The sequence below is a fragment of the Hyla sarda genome, chromosome 3, assembly GCF_029499605.1.
Source record: "Hyla sarda isolate aHylSar1 chromosome 3, aHylSar1.hap1, whole genome shotgun sequence".
NCBI classification, from domain to species: domain Eukaryota; kingdom Metazoa; phylum Chordata; class Amphibia; order Anura; family Hylidae; genus Hyla; species Hyla sarda.
Genome location: NC_079191.1, coordinates 241,568,791 through 241,587,151, shown reverse-complemented (window position 1 = coordinate 241,587,151; position 18,361 = coordinate 241,568,791). Strand labels below are relative to the sequence as shown.

The 18,361-nt window shown below is 40.9% G+C and overlaps 1 protein-coding gene across 2 annotated transcripts in view; it reads left to right on the top strand.

Moving 5' to 3' along the window:
• FYN (FYN proto-oncogene, Src family tyrosine kinase) overlaps positions 1 to 18,361 on the top strand; it is a 186,381-nt gene that overhangs the window by 91,316 nt on the left and 76,704 nt on the right. For both annotated transcript variants that reach the window (XM_056566341.1, XM_056566340.1), the window contains exon 3: positions 10,232 to 10,298. The gene's annotated coding sequence lies outside the window, so the exon portion shown is untranslated. The remainder of the gene's footprint in view (positions 1 to 10,231; positions 10,299 to 18,361) is intronic.

Genomic DNA, 18,361 nt, shown 5'->3' with positions numbered 1-18,361 from the left:
GACAGTGATTACAGCTCCCAGCAGCTCTTTATTACTTTTATATGTAAAGACTTACTTTATCTGTATTAGTTATCTACTTATTTTTCTTTAATTCTCACTTTTTCCTATTTTTGGATGACATTTTGGTGCCTTTAGAACCAATTACCAGGTTTCCATAGAGTTATGGTCTCAACATACAATGGTTTCAACATACAATGGTCGTCCTGGAACCAATTAATATTGTAACTTGAGGGACCACTGTACTATTGATATGTACAAAGTTTGTCTAAATGACAGTGCCTATTTAAGTGCCAAGGGTGGCACATTTCAAGATTCTTTTTGGCACATAATGAATAATGAATGTGGTGTTGCGCTTTCTCTGCACCACAGTTTTGGCCCATAAATAGCCCAAATTCAGTTGCAATAGCCATAGTAGACGTAGGCCATCCTTTGTTCAGTATGTGATGACCCTTCCAAACACCAACATAGAACTCAGTTGTATTTTCACTCTTTTTGAGTGCGGTCATTAAAGTTAAATTGATGTGCGGTTACCTCCAAATATAGAATAAAAAAATGTAAGATTTCTGTTTCCATAAGATTGTATGTTAATGCGTAAAAGGTCCTAAAACTAATATGATCCCAATGCTTTTTGATGATCATCACAGTGTATTCAGATATTGTTTATTAAACATATATGTCCTGTATAGTAAACAACAATTGAATGCGTGTATAGAAGTCTAGTCTTTCAATGCCAGGTGGCAGCACATCTCCATAAAGCAGGTAGATTTGCTATATTTGCTATATGTATTTGCTATAAAAGAAATGATAGTTTAATGAAGAACTATCGGAAAATCTGAGCCTGCTTTCCGGTTTCCTGCATTTTCTGATTTGAAGCAACCTTCATATAGAAATACATTTTCCTGCTGCCCTCTGGGTCTGAAGCATTTAATGTTAGATTGTAGGAAATCAGGCATTCACATGGTTTCCCCAAGTGGAAAGCAAGCTCCTCCTCATCCAGATGTGACTGCAGCAATCCTAGCGCTTTCAGTCCCATGTCCACAGAGGCCTGATGCAGCAGAGGTCTCCTTCACCCACAGCAGGGCAGCGTCTTTACATCTATGAACACCATTAACCCTTTCTGTTGGGAAATGGAGCTTCCGCCTGCATTTATTTGATCATAAACAAGCTAAATATATCAGCCATATGTTCCTGTCATTCAGCAATGTCTAGTGATGCCGAAATATTTTTGTGTTTGTTTACACATTAGATTGCGACACATTGTGTTTCAGCAGCCAGTTTCTCTTGTCTTTATGTTGTGATAAATCCACATTGTTGCACACTTTTATATGGAAGCCATCAATTCCAATAAATGTTTAGTGTTCTGCTGAGCACAACATTTCCCACTGTAAATACATTTCCAGTCTAGAAGATATTTGTATAGAAGTACCACATGTATCTAAAGATCACAGTGTATCTGTCATCAGGAGAGACCTCTCTTAGATGCTTTATAGAAATACAGTGATCCGTCAACATACGATGGTAATTGGTTGCAAATCAACCATCGTTTGTTGAAACCATCGTATGTTGAGGGATCCGTGCAATGTAAAGTATAGGACAGTGGTCTCCAACCTACGGACCCCCAGATGTTTCAAAACTACAACTCCCAGCATGCCCGGACAGCCGTTGGCTGTCCGGGCATGCTGGGAGTTGTAGTTTTGCAACATCTGGAGGTCCGCAGATTGAAGACCACTGGTATTGGAGGTTATACTCACGTGTCCCCGCCGCTCGGGACCGTCACCGCTGTCCTGGATGTCGCCCTCCATCGCTGTCGCCACGTCTAAGGGGTGTCCTCGACACTCTGGGAAGGTCTCTGCTGCCCAGGATCCTCGCTCTCCGTTGCCGCCATCACGCCGCTCCTATTGGATGACGGGACGGCGTGCGTGACGACGTGATGACGACGAAGGAGAGCGCCGGTGATGCAGGGAATCCCAAGGAGGACGCTATCCAGCAGCAGCTGAAGCAGTCTGCGCTTCCGGATAGCCGTTTATGCGTTGGCCCCGACATAAAAAAGCATCGTATGTTGATGCTGCCTTCAACATGCGATGGCCTCTGAGAGGCCATCGTATGTTGAAATGATCATATGCCGGGGCCATCGTAGGTCAGGGGGTCACTGTACACCTCACTCAATTTGGTGTTCACACTATAAGTACATCTAGACCTAATAAGTCAGGAGGCGCCGCGTGATGGTGATTGATTTCAGGGGTACTTCAAATGACTGGCCTGAATGAGGCTTTAACCCCTTAAGGACCACGGACGTATGAGTACGTCCCTGCGCCCTGGGTCTTAAGGACCAGGGACGTACTCATACGTCCGTGGGAATTCGGGCCGCACGCCGGGCGGGGACCGGACCGGGGTGACTGCTGATATTAATCAGCAGTCACCCCGCGCAAATGCCCAGGGGGGTCATCAGACCTCCCCCATGTCGGCGATCGGCGCAAATCGCAAGTGAATTCACACTTGCGATTTGCGCGATTCCAGGTCATGTGGGTCTATGGTGACCCGGAATATAAGGGGGTTCGCGGGTGTCTAAGACACCCACAATCCCCCTGAAGCGATAGGAGTGAGGTGGCAGGGGTGCCACCCCTCCTATCCCTGCTATTGGTGGTCTAGACACGACCACCAATAGCAGATCGGGGGCGGGGGAGGGGGTTAACTTTCGTTTTCCCCGTCCTGCCCACCCACAATAGGCGGGGCAGGACGGGGAAACGACGGGGACCGGCCGAAGATCCACTTACCGATCCGGGCGGGCGACGGAGGCTGCGGGCGACGGAGATCGGCGGCGGCGATGACGTGCGGCTGGATCCGACGGAAGCCGGTGAGTTGCCTAGCAACATCTGGAGGGTACAGTTTGACACCATTATACAGTGGTCTCTAACTGTAGCCCTCCAGATGTTGCAAAACTACAACTCCCAGCATGCCCAGACAGCTGTTTGGGCATGCTGGGAGTTGTAGTTTTGCAACAGCTGGAGGGCTACAGTTTGAGACCATTATATGGTAGTCTCTGAACTATAGCCCTCCAGATCTGAACTATAGCCCTCCAAACTACAACTCCTAGCATGCCCACACAACTGTTTGCTGTCTGGGCCTGCTGGGATTTGTAGTTTTGCAGCATCTGGAGGGCCACAGTTTGCAGTGGTCTCTATACTGTAGCTCTCCAGATGTTGCAAACCTGCAAATCCCAGCATGCTGGGAGATGTAGTTGCGATCCCTCCAGCTGTTGCATAACTACATCTCCCAGCATGCCCTTCGGTGATCAGTACATGCTGGGAGTTGTAGTTTTGCTACAGCTGGAGGCACACTGGTTGGAAAATATTGAGTTAGATAACAGAACCTAACTGAAGGTTTTCCAACCAGTGTGCCTCCAGCTGTTGCAAAAGTACAACTCTCAGCCTGCATGGTCTGTCAGTACATGCTGGAAGTTGTAGTTTTGAAACAGCTGGAGGTTTGCCCCCCCCCCCCCCCCCCCATGTGAACGTACAGGGTATATTCACATGGGCAGGCTTACAGTAAGTTTTCTGCTTCAAGTATGAGCTGCGGCAAATTTTTCGCCGCAGCGCAAACTCCTAGCAGGGAACTCACTGTAGGGAACTCACCCGCCAGTGTTAATGTACCCTAAAAACTCTACACTAACACATAATAAAGGGTAAGACACAACATATACAGCCCTTACACTGTCCCCCCCCCCCCCCCCAATAAAAATAAAAAACGTATTGTACGGCAGTGTTTCCAAAACGGAGCCTCCAGCTGTTGCAAAACAACAACTCCCAGCATTTCTGGACAGCCACTGACTGTCCAGGCATGCTGGGAGTTTAGCAACAGCTGGAGGCAGCCTGTTTGGGAATCACTGGCGTACAATAGCCCTATGTTCACCCCTATGCAATCCCTAATTCAGTCCTCAAATGCGCATGGCGCTCTCACTTTAGAGCCCTGTCGTATTTCAAGGCAACCATTTAGGGCCACATATGGGGTATCGCGGTACTCGGGAGAAATTGCACTACAAATTTTGTGGGCTTTTTCTCCTTTTACCCCTTATGAAAAGGTGAAGTTGGGGTCTACACCAGCATGTTAGTGTAAAAAAATAAATTTTTTACACTAACATGCTGGTGTTGCCCTATACTTTTCATTTTGACAAGAGGTAAAAGGGAAAAAAGCCCCCCAAAATTTGTAATGTAATTTCTCCCGACTACGGAGATACCCCATATGTGGGCGCAAAGTGCTCTGGGGGCGCACAACAAGGCCCAGAAGGGAGAGTGCACCATGTACATTTGAGGTGATTTGCACAGGGGTCGCTAATTGTTACAGCGGTTTTGACAAACGCCAAAAAAAAAAAAAAACATGTGACCCCGTTTCGGAAACTACACCCCTCACAGAATGTAATGAGGGGTACAGTGATAATTTACACCCCACTGGTGTCTGACAGATCTTTGGAACAGTGGGCTGTGCAAATAAAAAATTTTGTACAGCCCACTGTTCCAAAGATCTGACAGACACCAGTGGGGGGTAAATGCTCACTGTACCCCTTGTTACGTTCCTCAAGGGGTCTAGTTTCCAAAATGGTATGCCATGTGGGGGTTATTTTGCTGTCCTTGCACCATAGGGGCTTCCTAAATGCGACATGCCCCCCCGAGCAAAATTTGCTCTCCAAAAGCTAAATGTGACTCCTTCTTTTCTGAGCATTGTAGTTTGCCCGTAGTGCACTTCAGGTCCACTTATGGGGTACCTTCATACTCAGAAGAGATGGGGTTACAAATTTTGGGGGGTATTTTCTGCTATTAACCCTTGCAAAAATGTGAAATTTGGGGGGAAACACACATTTTAGTGAAAAATAATCATTTTTATTTACATATGCAAAAGTCGTGAAACCCCTGTGGGGTATTAAGGCTCACTTTATTCCTTGTTACGTTCCTCAAGGGGTCTAGTTCCCAAAATGGTATGACATGTGTTTTTTTTTTTGCTGTCCTGGCACCATAGGGGCTTCCTAAATGCGACATGCCCCCCGAGCAAAATTTGCTCTCAAAAAGCCAAATGACTCCTTCTCTTCTGAGCATTGTAGTTCGCCCGTAGTGCACTTCAGGTCAATTTATGGGGTACCTCCATACTCAGAAGAGATGGGGTTACAAATCTTGGGGGATATTTTCTGCTATTAACCCTTGAAAAAATGTGACATTTTGGGGGAAACACACATTTTTTTTTTCATATGCAAAAGTCGTGAAACACCTGTGGGGTATTAAGGCTCACTTAATTCCTTGTTACGTTCCTCAAGGGGTCTAGTTTCCAAAATGGTATGGCATGTGTTTTTTTTTTTTTTTTTTGCTGTTCTGGCACCATAGGGGCTTCCTAAATGCAACATGCCCCCCAAAAACCATTTCAGGAAAACGTACTCTCCAAAATCCCCTTGTCGATCCTTCGCTTCTGAGCCCTCTACTGCGCCCGCCGAACAATTTACATAGGCATATGAGGTATGTGCTTACTCGAGAGAAATTGGGCTACAAACATAAGTATAAATTTTCTCCTTTTACCCCTTGTAAAAATTTAAAAATTGGGTCTACGAGAACATGCGAGTGTAAAAAATTAAGATTGTGTATTTCCTCCTTCATTTTGCTGCTATTCCTGTGAAACACCTAAAGGGTTAAAATGCTGACTGAATGTCATTTTGAATATTTTGGGGGGTGCAGTTTTTATAATGGGGTCATTTCTGGGGAATTTCTAAGATGAAGACCCTTCAAATCCATTTCAAACCTGAACTGGTCCCTGAAAAATAGTGAGTTAGAAAATTTTGTGAAAAATTGGAAAATTGCTGCTGAACTTTGAAGCCCTCTGGTGACTTCCAAGACTAAAAACACATAAATTTTATGATGCAAACATAAAGTAGACATATTGTATATGTGTATAAAAACATTTTTTATTTGGAATATCAATTTTCCCCTCAAGCAGAGAGCTTCAAATTTAGAAAAATTCAACATTTTCAAATTTTTCATCAAATTTTGGGATTTTTCACCAAGAAATGATGCAAGTTACCACAAAATTTTACCACTATGTTAAAGTAGAATATGTTACGAAAAAACAATCTCGGAATCAGAATGATAACTAAAAGCATTCCAGAGTTATTAATGTTTAAAGTGACAGTGGTCAGATGTGCAAAAAACGCTCTGGTCCTAAGGTGTAAAATGGCCTGGTCCTTAAGGGGTTAAAGGGGTACTCCGGTGAAAACCTTTTTTTCTTTTAAATCAACTGGTGGCAGAAAGTTAAACATATTTGTAAATTACTTCTATTAAAAAATCTTAATCCTTCCAGCACTTATTAGCTGCTGAATGCTACAGAGGAAATTCCTTTCTTTTTGGAACACTGATGACATCACAAGCACAGTGCTCTCTGCTGACATCTCTGTCCATTTTAGCAACCATGCATAGCAGATGTATGCTAAAGGAAGCATGGTGGCTCAGTGGTTAGCACTGCTGCCTTGCAGTGCTGGGGACTTGGGTTAAAATCCCACTAAGGACAACAATAAATAAAGCATTATTATAATGTCAGCAGAGAGAACTGTGCTCGTGATGTAATCAGAGAGCATTCCAAAAAGAAAAGAATTTCCTCTGTAGTATTCAGCAGCTAATAAGTACAGGAAGGATTAAGATTTTTTAATAGAAGTAATTTACAAATATGTTTAACTTTCTGCCACCAGTTGATTTAAAAGGCATAAGGCATAGTTTAGAAAGTGCTGATGTATTTTCTACAAAGCATCTGATAAATGCTCATACATAAGGAGGCCTGTCTTAGTGACAGATTCCCTTTAATGTCCCTTTAAGATTAGCTTGATTTTACATTATCTTACATCCATTTCCAAGGTTAAACGTGTTTATCATAAGGATGTCTTGAATTCAAAGCCAAGTGACTCATATTGGATTGTTGTTAATAGAGAATTGAGTGAATCAAACTAAGGTGTCAAAATAGCTACAGCAAGTCTTACATATACAGTTTTGTCAACAGATTGTTTTGCATTTTAGTGATTTAAATAGGCACTGTCATTAAAATTAGTTTTTATATTATAAAATAAATAAGATTTGTAATTTACTCCCTGTAAAAAAATATTTTTATGTCACTTTCGTGGCCTTATAAATCTGGCCCTTTGCTATGACTTATAAAATTTAGCTCAAGGGGCCTCCTATTTCTCTTGATTATCTTTGAGATATTTCTACACCTTGATCGAAGTTGAAAAGACACAGCTTTTTCTATATAAGGTCACCCGGCTGACAATTTATATCAGACCAAAAAAACAAGCCATGAGCTAGAAAGAACTGCCTGTAGAGCTCAGAGATAGAATTGTGTGGAGGTACCTATCTGAAGAAGGGTACAAAATTCTACACTGAAAGTTCCCAAAATCACAGAGGCCTCTATAATTGACTAATGGTAGAAATTTGGAACAGCCAGGATGCTTGCTGCCCCACCAAACTAAGTAATCGTGGGAGAAGGGTCATTCTGGCTAGGTTCCAAAGATCCTGTGTGCAGATAGGAGAAACTTCCAGAAGGTCAACCATTACTGGACTTTTTGGCAAAAAAGAAGCCTCTCCTCAGGTAAAGGCACATAAAAGCCCTCCAACTACTGGATAGGGGTTAAGTGTCTGTTAAGTTCACTTTTTCATACTACTCCTTTTAATAAAAACCTGAGCCCCTTTGGCCCAGCCAGAGCCCTGACTTGAACTCAATTGAACATCTCCAGAGAGACTTGAAAATGGCTTCCACCGATGGTCCCCATCCAGTTTCCAAGTGTGCAATCTTTGTGGCATCATAACAAAAAAAATGGAGCCTTAAATCACTGCAAAAAGTTTTTCAGCTAAGTACTAAGTAAAGGGTCTGAATACTTATGTCAATGCAATATTTAAAATTTTCCTTTCTTTTTTATTTCGAACATTCTGTTTTCACGTCCTTATTATGGAGTACTGACTGCAGAATAATGGGGGGAAAGTTTTTAATATTTTAGCTTTAAGCAAAAGGCTGCAACATGGTCTGGAGACTCTCTGAATGCATTGTATGTTATAGACCCTCTGGTATTCATGTGAAAGACAATATGATTTACATCAATGTGAATGAGTTAATGGAGGTGGTTTATAATATAAAACAGGCAGCAATATCTAGTAGCCCCAGGACCTTGTAATTGACCTTAAAATACAGTGGTCCCTCAAGTTACAATATTAATTGGTTCCAGGACGACCATTGTATGTTGAAACCATTGTATGTTGAGACCATAACTCTATGGAAACCTGGTAATTGGTTCTGCAGCCCCAAAATGTCATCCAAGAATAGGAAAAAGTGAGGAATAAAAAAAAAAAAGTAGATAACTAATACAGATAAAGCAAATCCTTACATATAAAAGTAAGAAAAAACGTCTGGAAGCTGAAAATCAACATCTATGTAGGACAGGAGCTTCTTCAGGGTCCTGTACAGTACACACAGTGTCCTAAAAAAAGTTAAACGAAGCCGCCCTCACTTGGAGCAGTTAACCCTGGCACAGGTAAGAAGTAGTACAGAACATGTAGTACCACCCTGTACTGTAGGGAGGCGCTACCAGACAGCCAGTCAGTGCATGCACTTCAGTAATACAGGTGTTTTACCAGTAAAATGCACATTCTGACTTGTCAGTTCTTTGAACCATTGACATGTTTTGCAGATCTGGACTGTCCGTGCATTGTATGTTGAGTCTGGTTTCAAGTTACAATGGTCCATCGTATATTGAATATATTTCATGTTGAGGCCATTGTAAGTTGAGGGATCACTGTATATAAATGAGGTGGCCTCTGGTTAGATATCTTTATATGTACATATTATAGAAATTATAAATATATCTACCAAACATCTGTGAATTTAGACCATTGGGGAGATTTATCAAAACCAGTGCTGAAGAAAACCTGACTAGATTGCTTTTTTATTTTTATTTTGTTAAGTCTGAAGAAGGTTTTGATACATTTCCCCATATGTGTGCAGTACTGTTGAACACTTGCTTTTCTTTTGTGATATTAAACGAACACATTTAGGAAGGAAACCATATCTAGGGTATTGGAGGAATCTATTTGAGTAGTGTCAGCAGGATGTAATGTCCATGAAGAGTCATGGGATTAAATAATGGGCCTCACATACCATATCTTGGTATTCAGGTCTCGCAATATATTAGCCATACCAGTATCTAGTAGCAGCCATTCTGAAAACGGTAAAATAGTATATTCTGCTAAGATGAAAAAAATGTAGTGAACAATATTTATCCACTGACGTGTGCCATGCTGCCTACCCATCTAGTATAAATAACACCATACACATGTCAGAGTAGGAGGGAGAAAAGTGAGTCAAATTTGTTGGCCTACATTGGTCCTTAGGTAGGCGCATTATTCAAAGTGGCTGGAATAGCAGATAGATGACGTTGAAGCAATTTGGCATAAGTGGCAGTCTATAGGAAACACAAATTGTCATTGCGGTTTGAGGAAGCTTACGGTGTTGTTTGGAGATTAATGCACTTCATATGGTATTTCTTTCATTGTGATGCTCTTATGTATCTGTGCCCTAGTTATATTCACTCAATTCCCTGTGGGAAAGTATTTTTCATCAAAGCTTTTAAGTCTGGAAGACATAGGCTTGATAAAACAACCATTCAGCTAGGACCGGCAATCCAAATAATGGCCATGTACTCATTGAATAACATGGCATAATAACCACATTATGTCTCCTAAATATAAATTACTGCCACAAATAAAATATAGGCACAAATATAACTACACAAATAATATGTTGTAATACGCAGCATGTTACAGTCACCCAGCTTCCAAATCATGAAATCTCAGAAAATTGTTGTAATATGAAGCAACCTTAATCACAGTAAGCCATCCTCCGAAGTCACATGTCCAGACGATCATGTTGCTTTCCCCTTGGAAATATAGGGTATGGCATAAAGGTCACTTTGTGCTTTGACTTATGAATACGTTTTTGTTGCTTTATGTAATTTTTGAATAATGGGTTGTATGGTACATTCACATGATCATAAATCCATTACCATTCACTTTAAAGGGTCCGCCAAAAGTCTGCCGTAGTGGCAGATTGCCCGCAGACCTGTTGGGGTGAATGGTAGTGTAACTTGCAGCGGATTTCCCGCTGCCAGTTACAATCATGTGAACCTGCCCTAAGAAAACTAAATGCCTGCTTTATTTTTCAGGATCTTTACAACAGTTGCACTTGAAGAAATGTGGTGAAATCAAGTTATAGTAGTTTAGGAAATATTGGTAAGTCACAATTTTCCTTAATTAATACTTTCATTAAATGTGCTGTTATCTTCTCCACATATGCATTGTTTAAGAGCCTTAGGGTGGGTTCAGACTATGGCATTTCCTTGCAGAATTTCCTCACTGAAAATAATTCTTATGAGGAACTTCCATTGACATCCATGGGGCTTTGATTCCACAAGGATTCCTAGCAGAATTTTTGTGTGAGGCAGTTTCAGTGCCAAACTTAGGCTGGGTTCACACTACGTTTTGTCCCATACGGGAGCGCATACGGCAGGGGGGAGCTAAAAGCTCGCGCTCCCGTATGTCACCGTATGCGCTCCCGTATGTCATTCATTTCAATGAGCCGACCGGAGTGAAACGTTCGGTCCGGTCGGCTCATTTTTGCGCCGTATGCGCTTTTACAACCGGACCTAAAACCGTGGTTGACCACAGTTTTAGGTCCGGTTGTAAAAGCGCATACGGCGCAAAAATGAGCCGACCGGACCGAACGTTTCACTCCGGTCGGTTCATTGAAATGAATGACATACGGGAGCGCATACGGTCACATACGGGAGCGCGAGGTTTTAGCTCCCCCCTGCCGTATGCGCTCCCGTATGGGACAAAACGTAGTGTGAACCCAGCCTTAAAGGGGTTATCCACCATAAGGTGATTTTAGTAATGGACATGCTTAGGAAGGATCTGCGCTTACCTTGGGGCTAAATGGCTATGTCACGAGATTACCTTAACACTGTGGCTAGTTTTTGTGAACTTGTATTTCCTGTTTAACTTATGTTTTTTTTACTACAAATCCCATAATTCCATTTTCCTCCCTCTCACACATCAGCCACCCCACCCATTGAAACAAAAGACCTGTGGTTTTCAATTAGGGTGCCTACAGCTGTTGCATTAGTTGCAGATTGATCCCTTCACCCATTGAAGCAGACAGGCTCCCTGTCATCAGGTGACTAGTGAGTCAGGTCTCGGTCGCATTGCAAGCTGGGAAAAATCTGAGACATGAGTAATTTTGTATGCTGGTAAAAATAAATAGTGGGGTGAGAAAACCGTCACACACAGGTACAGGCACTATATTATGAACTACACTAACTTTACAGCCCCTGTAGCATAGTCAAATAAAAAAAAATCCTGGAATACCCCTTTAAGAAATGATGCAGCACTGCATGTTTTCCTGGCTCACAAGTCAGTAGGAGTTCTGATTCTGGATCTTTTGGCTTAGACAGATGCCTTACAGTGGTATTCATCATCTATAGACTAATATGGTATACGTTTAATGGATCCTTCTTTCCCTGCTCCCACCACTACACTGCCTTTCCTGCAGTCACCAAGCTGGGTAAAGTTTAAGTTCCTTTCCTGTATGACCTGACAATTATATGGCCACATACGTGACTTAAATAGCTGTCAGTGTGGAAGTTTATGTTTTATGGTGCCTGCCATCTGGGTAGGGTTTCAGAAATTACTGCCCCCTAGGAACGCAGTTTGACCTACATTGGTAATCACCCTTTTTTTAAAAAAAATAAAGGTAGGTTCTTTGAAGACAATGGCCCTGATTTATCAATCAGCCTGAAACCCTAAATGTCTGTTTTTTTTCCCTTAGAAACCAATCACAGCTCTACTTTCACTTTACAAGAGCTCGTTAGGATTCAAAAGCTGAGCTGTGATTGGTTGCTGTGGGAAAAACTAGACAATTAGGGTTTCAGGCTGTATGATAAATCTCCCCCAATATCTTCCTATATTTATTATTAGAGCATATAAAGAGTATAGAGGGGTCTTTCTGTCCGTATCCAGACTTGGCTGTTTCCTTTCTAAGAACATAATCTATTAGCCTCACTTAAGAGCTGAATGTATAATTTTCTGTCTCATACAGTCATGAGCATGTCCTCCCACATTATTGTAGTGAGATGCTTACTAAATCAGATGAGTGGACATGTCACTGCCTGACAAGAACAGCACTCACTTCTCTTCTGATAAATTGTAAATGATGGTTTCAAAACAGTAAGGGCCTGAACCCTTGTCACTGTAACGTAAAAGATAGAGAAGCATTTGCCAAGCTTAAAGGAGTTCTGTAGTGAAAGATAACTTATCCCCTCTCCAAAGGATAGGGGATAAGCTATAGATTGTGGGGGTCCAACCACTGGGACCCCCCACGATCTCCTGAATGGGGCCCCGGCAGTCTGCTGGAAGGGGGCATGCCAACCCCTGCACGGAGAGATACATGGAGGGGGCGTATCGACCACGGCTTCCTGCGGGGGTCAAAACGTCCGCTTCCGGCAGACTGCCGGGGCCCCGTTCAGGAGATCGCGGGGGGTCCCAGCAGTAAACACTTGGCTACTAATTTAACGCAAACTATCTACCTACTCTGCATTACTAAGGCTCCCTCTCTGTTCCCATCTGTAATGGAGGCTTCATGGCAGATTACACTAGATTTGATGGAAATGCTAGTGCTGCATGCATAAATATTTTTCTTAAATATTAACCCCTTAAGGACGCAGCCCATTTGGGCCTTAAGGACGCAGAATTTTTTTTTTTTACATTTTCATTTTTTCCTCCTCGCCTTCAAAAAATCATAACTCTTTTATATTTTCATCCACAGACTAGTGTGAGGGCTTGTTTTTTGCGCGACCAGTTGTCCGTTGTAATGCCATTCACTTTACCATAAAATGTATGACGCAACAAAAAAAATGCTATTTTTGTGGGGAAATTAAAAAGAAAACCGCAATTTTGCTAATTTTGGAAGGTTTTGTTTTCACGCCGTACAATTTATGGTAAAAGTGACGTGTGTTCTTTATTCTTTGGGTCAATACGATTAAAATGATACCCGTGATAACATACTTTTCTATTACTGTTGCGCTTAAAAAAAATCACAAACTTTTTAACCAAATTAATACGTTTAAGATCCCCCTATTTTGAAGACGTATAACTTTTTCATTTTTCCGTATAAGCAGCGGTATGAGGGCTCATTTTTTGCGCCGTGATCTGTACTTTTTATTGATACCATATTTGCTTATATGCTTATATTATAATAATAAATTTTTTATTAATTTTTTTGGGAATAAAATGTTATAAAAAAGCAGCTATTTTGGACTTTTTTTTTTTACGTTCACGCCGTTCACCGTACGGTATCATTAACATTTTATTTTAAGAGTTCAGATATTTATGCACGCGGCGATACCAAATATGTATATAAAATATTTTTGTAACACTTTTTGGGGGTGAAATAGGGAAAATGGGGCAATTTACGTTTTTATTGGGAGGGGGTTTTTCAAATTTTTTTGGTTTATTTTTTTTACTTTTACACTTTAATAGTCCCCATAGGGGACTATTTAAAGCAATCACTCGATTGCTAATCCTGTTCAGTGCTATGTATAGGACATAGCACTGATCAGGGTTATCGGTCATCTTCTGCTCTGGTCTGCGGGAAGGCAGATCAGAGCAGAAGACTCCCGGAAGGCAGCGGAGCCAGGTGAGAGGACCTCCGGATGCTGTGCTGGATGATCGGATCGCCGCGGCAACCCTGCGGCCGATCCAATCATCCAATTATGTGACCTCGATGCTGCAGATGCCCTGATCGGTATTGATCACGGCATCTGAGGGATTAATGGCGGACATCCGCGGGATCATCCGCGATCAACAGCCGGGACCTGCCGCGCATGATCCGGGCATGCCCGCGGTTATGCTTAGGACGTAAATGTATGTCCTGGTGCGTTAAGTACCGCATCACCAGGACGTACATTTACGTCCTTCGTCGTTAAGGGGTTAAAGGGGTTATCCAGGAAAAAACTTTTTTTTCTATATATCAACTGGCTCCAGAATGTTAAACAGATTTGTATATTACTTCTATTAAAAAATCTTAATCCCTTCAGTACTTATGAGCTGCAGAAGTTGAGCTGTTCTTTTCTGTCTTAGTGTTCTCTGATGACACCTGTCTCGGGAACTGTCCAGAGTAGAAGCAAATCCCCATAGCAAACCTCTTCGACTCAGTGTGCAGTTCCCGAGACAAGCAGAGATGTCAGCAGAGAGCACTGTTGCCAGACAGAAAAAAACAACAAAACTTCAGCAGCTGATAATTATTGGAAGGGTTAAGATTTTTTAAGAGAAGTAATTTACAAATCTGGAGCCAGTTGATATTTTTTAATAGAAGTAATTTACAAATCTGGAGCCAGTTGATATAAAAAATTTAAAAATAGTTTTTTCCTGGAATAACCCAATGTTATGCATAGCACTGAACAGTATTAGCAATCGACTGATTGCTATTCATAGTCCCCTATAGGGACATAAAAAGTGTACGGAAAAAAAAAAAAGAAGAAAAATGTAAAAATAAAAAGTGAAAAAAAAAATCCCCTCCCTCAATAAAAACAGAAAATTGTCATTTTTTTCCCATTTTACCCCCAAAAAGCGTAATAATTTTTTTATATAAACATATTTGGTATCGCCACGTGCGTAAATGTCCGAACTATCAAAATATAATATTAATGATCCTGTACGGGGAACGGCGTAAACGTAAAAAAAAAAAAAAACGTAAAATGCTGCTTTTTTTGTCACATTTTATAAAAAATATTTATAAGAAGGTATCTAAAGGTTTTATATACGCAAATGGGGTATCAATAAGAAGTACAGATGATGGCGCAAAAAATAAGCCCTCATACAGCTCCATATACAGAAAAATGAAAAAGATTTTACATTACTGATTTTATACAAAAGTTTGAGATTTTTTTAAGAGGTAGAAAAAATAGAAAAGTATCTAGCCATGGATATCATTTTAATTGTATTGACCCAGAGAATAAAGAACACATGTCCTTTTTACTGTAAAGTGTACAGTGTGAAAACGAAACCCTCCAAAGTGTGCATAATTGTGGTTTTTATTAAAATTTTCTCTCTAAAAAAATTATTATTTGGGTTCTCCATACATTTTTTGGTAAAATTAGAGGTTTCATTACAAAGTACAATTGGTCACGCAAGAAACAAGCCCTTATATGGGTCTGAAGATGGAAATATAAAAGAGTTATGGATTTTAGAAGGTGAGGAGGAAAAAACTAAAATGCAAAAATAAAATTGGCCTGGTCCTTAAAGGGGTACTCCGCCCCTAGACATCTGATCCCCTATCCAAAGGATAGGGGATAAGATGTCAGATCGCCGGGGTCCCGCTGCTGGGGACCCCGGGGATCGCTGCTGCAGAACCCCGCTATCATTACTGCGCAGAGCGAGATCGCTCTGCATGTAATGACGGGCAATACAGGGGCCGGAGCATTGTTACTTCACGGCTCTGCCCTTCGTGACATCGCGGCCCGCCCCCGTCAATACAAGTCTATGGGAAGGGGGCGTGGCGGTTGTCTCTCCCCCCTGCCATAGACTTGCATTAAGGGGACAGGCCGTAATGTCATGAGTGGCGGAGCCATGACGTCACGCTGCTCCGGCCCCTGTATCGCCCGTCATTACGCACAGAGCGAACTCGTTCTGTGCAGTAATGATGGCGGGGTGCAGTAGCGGCGATCCCTGGGGTCCCCAGCAGCGGGACTGCGGCGATCTAACATCTTATCCCCTATCTTTTGGATAGGGGATAAGATGCCAGGGGCGGAGTACCCCTTTAAGGTCAAAATAGGCTTGGTCCATAAGGGGTTAATGGATGACTGATGTATAGTTTGGGCTCTACTTTTAGTACCTGACCACAAAAACATTGTGAAAGACCCTAAGGCAAAAGGCTACACAAACCTAATGTAAACTCTGTGTTTCAGAGGTAGCAATGTGTAGTTGAGAGGTCACAGATAGATCTACCAATATCATGCTGTCTGTGTGTATTTAGTACAAAGCCTTTCTCTCCTACTAATCAAGTCAAATCTGAACTGATCTATTCTTCTTCCTATGGGATGAGAACACAGAAAACTCTAGACTAAGAATGAAAGCTAGAAATGCTACCTACAGCAGTAGAGATCTGTGGTTCTAAGATGTTGTCAAACCATTTTCTACAACTAAGGTAGCTACAGTGAGTTAGAAATGTAGGTTTGGTATAGCTTTCATGAGGCATTGATAATGTATGTTTGGTAGATCTTTCATGAGGTATTGATTGGATGCTGTAAAATAGATGTTGCCTGGCATTGCTATCTTGGGTACTTATTTATAGATCAGTCATCATCTGAAGCTTTGATGGTTTAAAACCAAGGTCAGTTTGTAAGACACCAGGAAATGTTTCCTTTTATTCACTCATCAAGGAATATTGTTGTCCTAAAGGAATCTAGTTCCAAATCTCCACCCACTGTACTAACAGAAATGAATAGTAATGCCACGACCATCTAAATATAAGCAGAAAACGTCCATCACCAAAGCATATCGGGGATGCATATTCTGCCTTGTTTAACCTAACTTCTGTAAGATATACATAAAAATGCATTCTCCTGTCTTTATATTGTCATTAGTTTTCTATGTTATTCCAATACAGGATATAACAGTAAGCTATGTACAATTCATAACAACTGAAAATAGAAGTCATATCAGAATAAATGTAATTGCCTATTTATGTTAAAAGCCTACACAATAAGGAACAGTTAGACATTAAAGGAAGGTTTGCACCCACACACTTGTCACATACTTTCCACTAGTAAGTATGAGATGTGAGTTGTCTGTTTATGAGTGTGAACTGTTACAATTTAATTCAGATTCTACTATAAAGGTCACAGTGTGATAAATGCAGAAGGGTGTAAGATTATAGTCGTATTTTTTTTTCAAATGTACCTGGTTTATAGTCTTTGTGAAACACAAGAGTAAGAAGTACCCAGCTGTGTTATTTGAAGGGGTTGTCCAGTGGCTTACAATGTTTAAAAAACAACTTTGAGTTATGGAATATAATAAAAGAAGTAATACTCACCTTACTGATCCCCTGTTTGTCTCTAGTTCTTAGTCCTTCTCGACAAGGCCATGTGACCACTGTAGCGCTTTACTGGCTTTAGTGACTTCTGTCTGTTCTTTCCATTGATGTCCATTTAGTATGCTGAATTTTTACATAAGTTAAAGAGTCTATGCAGTCATTTTTCTGTAAATCTTTAAAGAGATGAATATGATTTGCACAGATTATTTATTAGTTAAATAAAGGCAATACATTATAAAATAAATGATACTGACCTAGATCAGTTAGAGTACACGCATGTGTCAGCACAAACAAGAAATAAGGGAGACCAGACCTAATATTTATTTCATTTGTGCAGTCATTCATTTGAAGATAACCTTCTACTCTTTTAGAAAGGCTTTTCATAAGATTTTGAAACAGGGTTAATATTTATGTAGTCACAAGAGCAATAGTGGGACGGATGTCTGCATCACTTACAGACAAGTAACTAATGGTAATAATGTTGTGATTCCAGAGGATGTGTTCGGTGTCTGCTATTTCCTCTGTAGAGCCCAAAGTAGTCAAGAGTGTGAGAATCTTAGAGCCAATGGGGACATACACTGAACCTTCTTCATGACCTCTTAGACAAGACAAGAAATGTATTTTACAGTACAATAAGCATTTACAGTATACATTGACAGCCCAGCTACTACAGAGATACTTAGTATAGAGGTCATCTTTCCACTCCATTCATGGGCTATGTTTTCATTTCATTTATCATACTAGTGGATTGTTCAATCTCTGGCCAATTCTTTTATTGTGTGCTGCTAACTTTCATTTGAATTTTTTTTTTTATGCAGCAAGATTATGTAAAACTTCTTAGTATTAGTAATAAGCTTTTTAATATTCTACTTAGCTGTTTCTTATAATGGGTTTAAAAAGGTGGTAGCCACTATTATTATCCTTTAAAACCCTTGAAGAGATTTTGGGTCAAACTCTTCATACATGTAGTCTTTAAGGGGTACTCTGGAGAAAAAAAATTAATCTTTTTCAATTGTTATTTTTTATCAATTTTTGTAAAATAACAAATCGGTGGGAAGGTACACCTACACATATAGCAAACAAAAACAATATCAAAGAGAAAAGTACAGGTCGCAATACACATAAATAAGCAAAACAAAAACATTCTATGTCTTAAAGCAATACTCAGGGTAATCCCCATCCACTCCTCCCCTCACTGAAAAGGCAA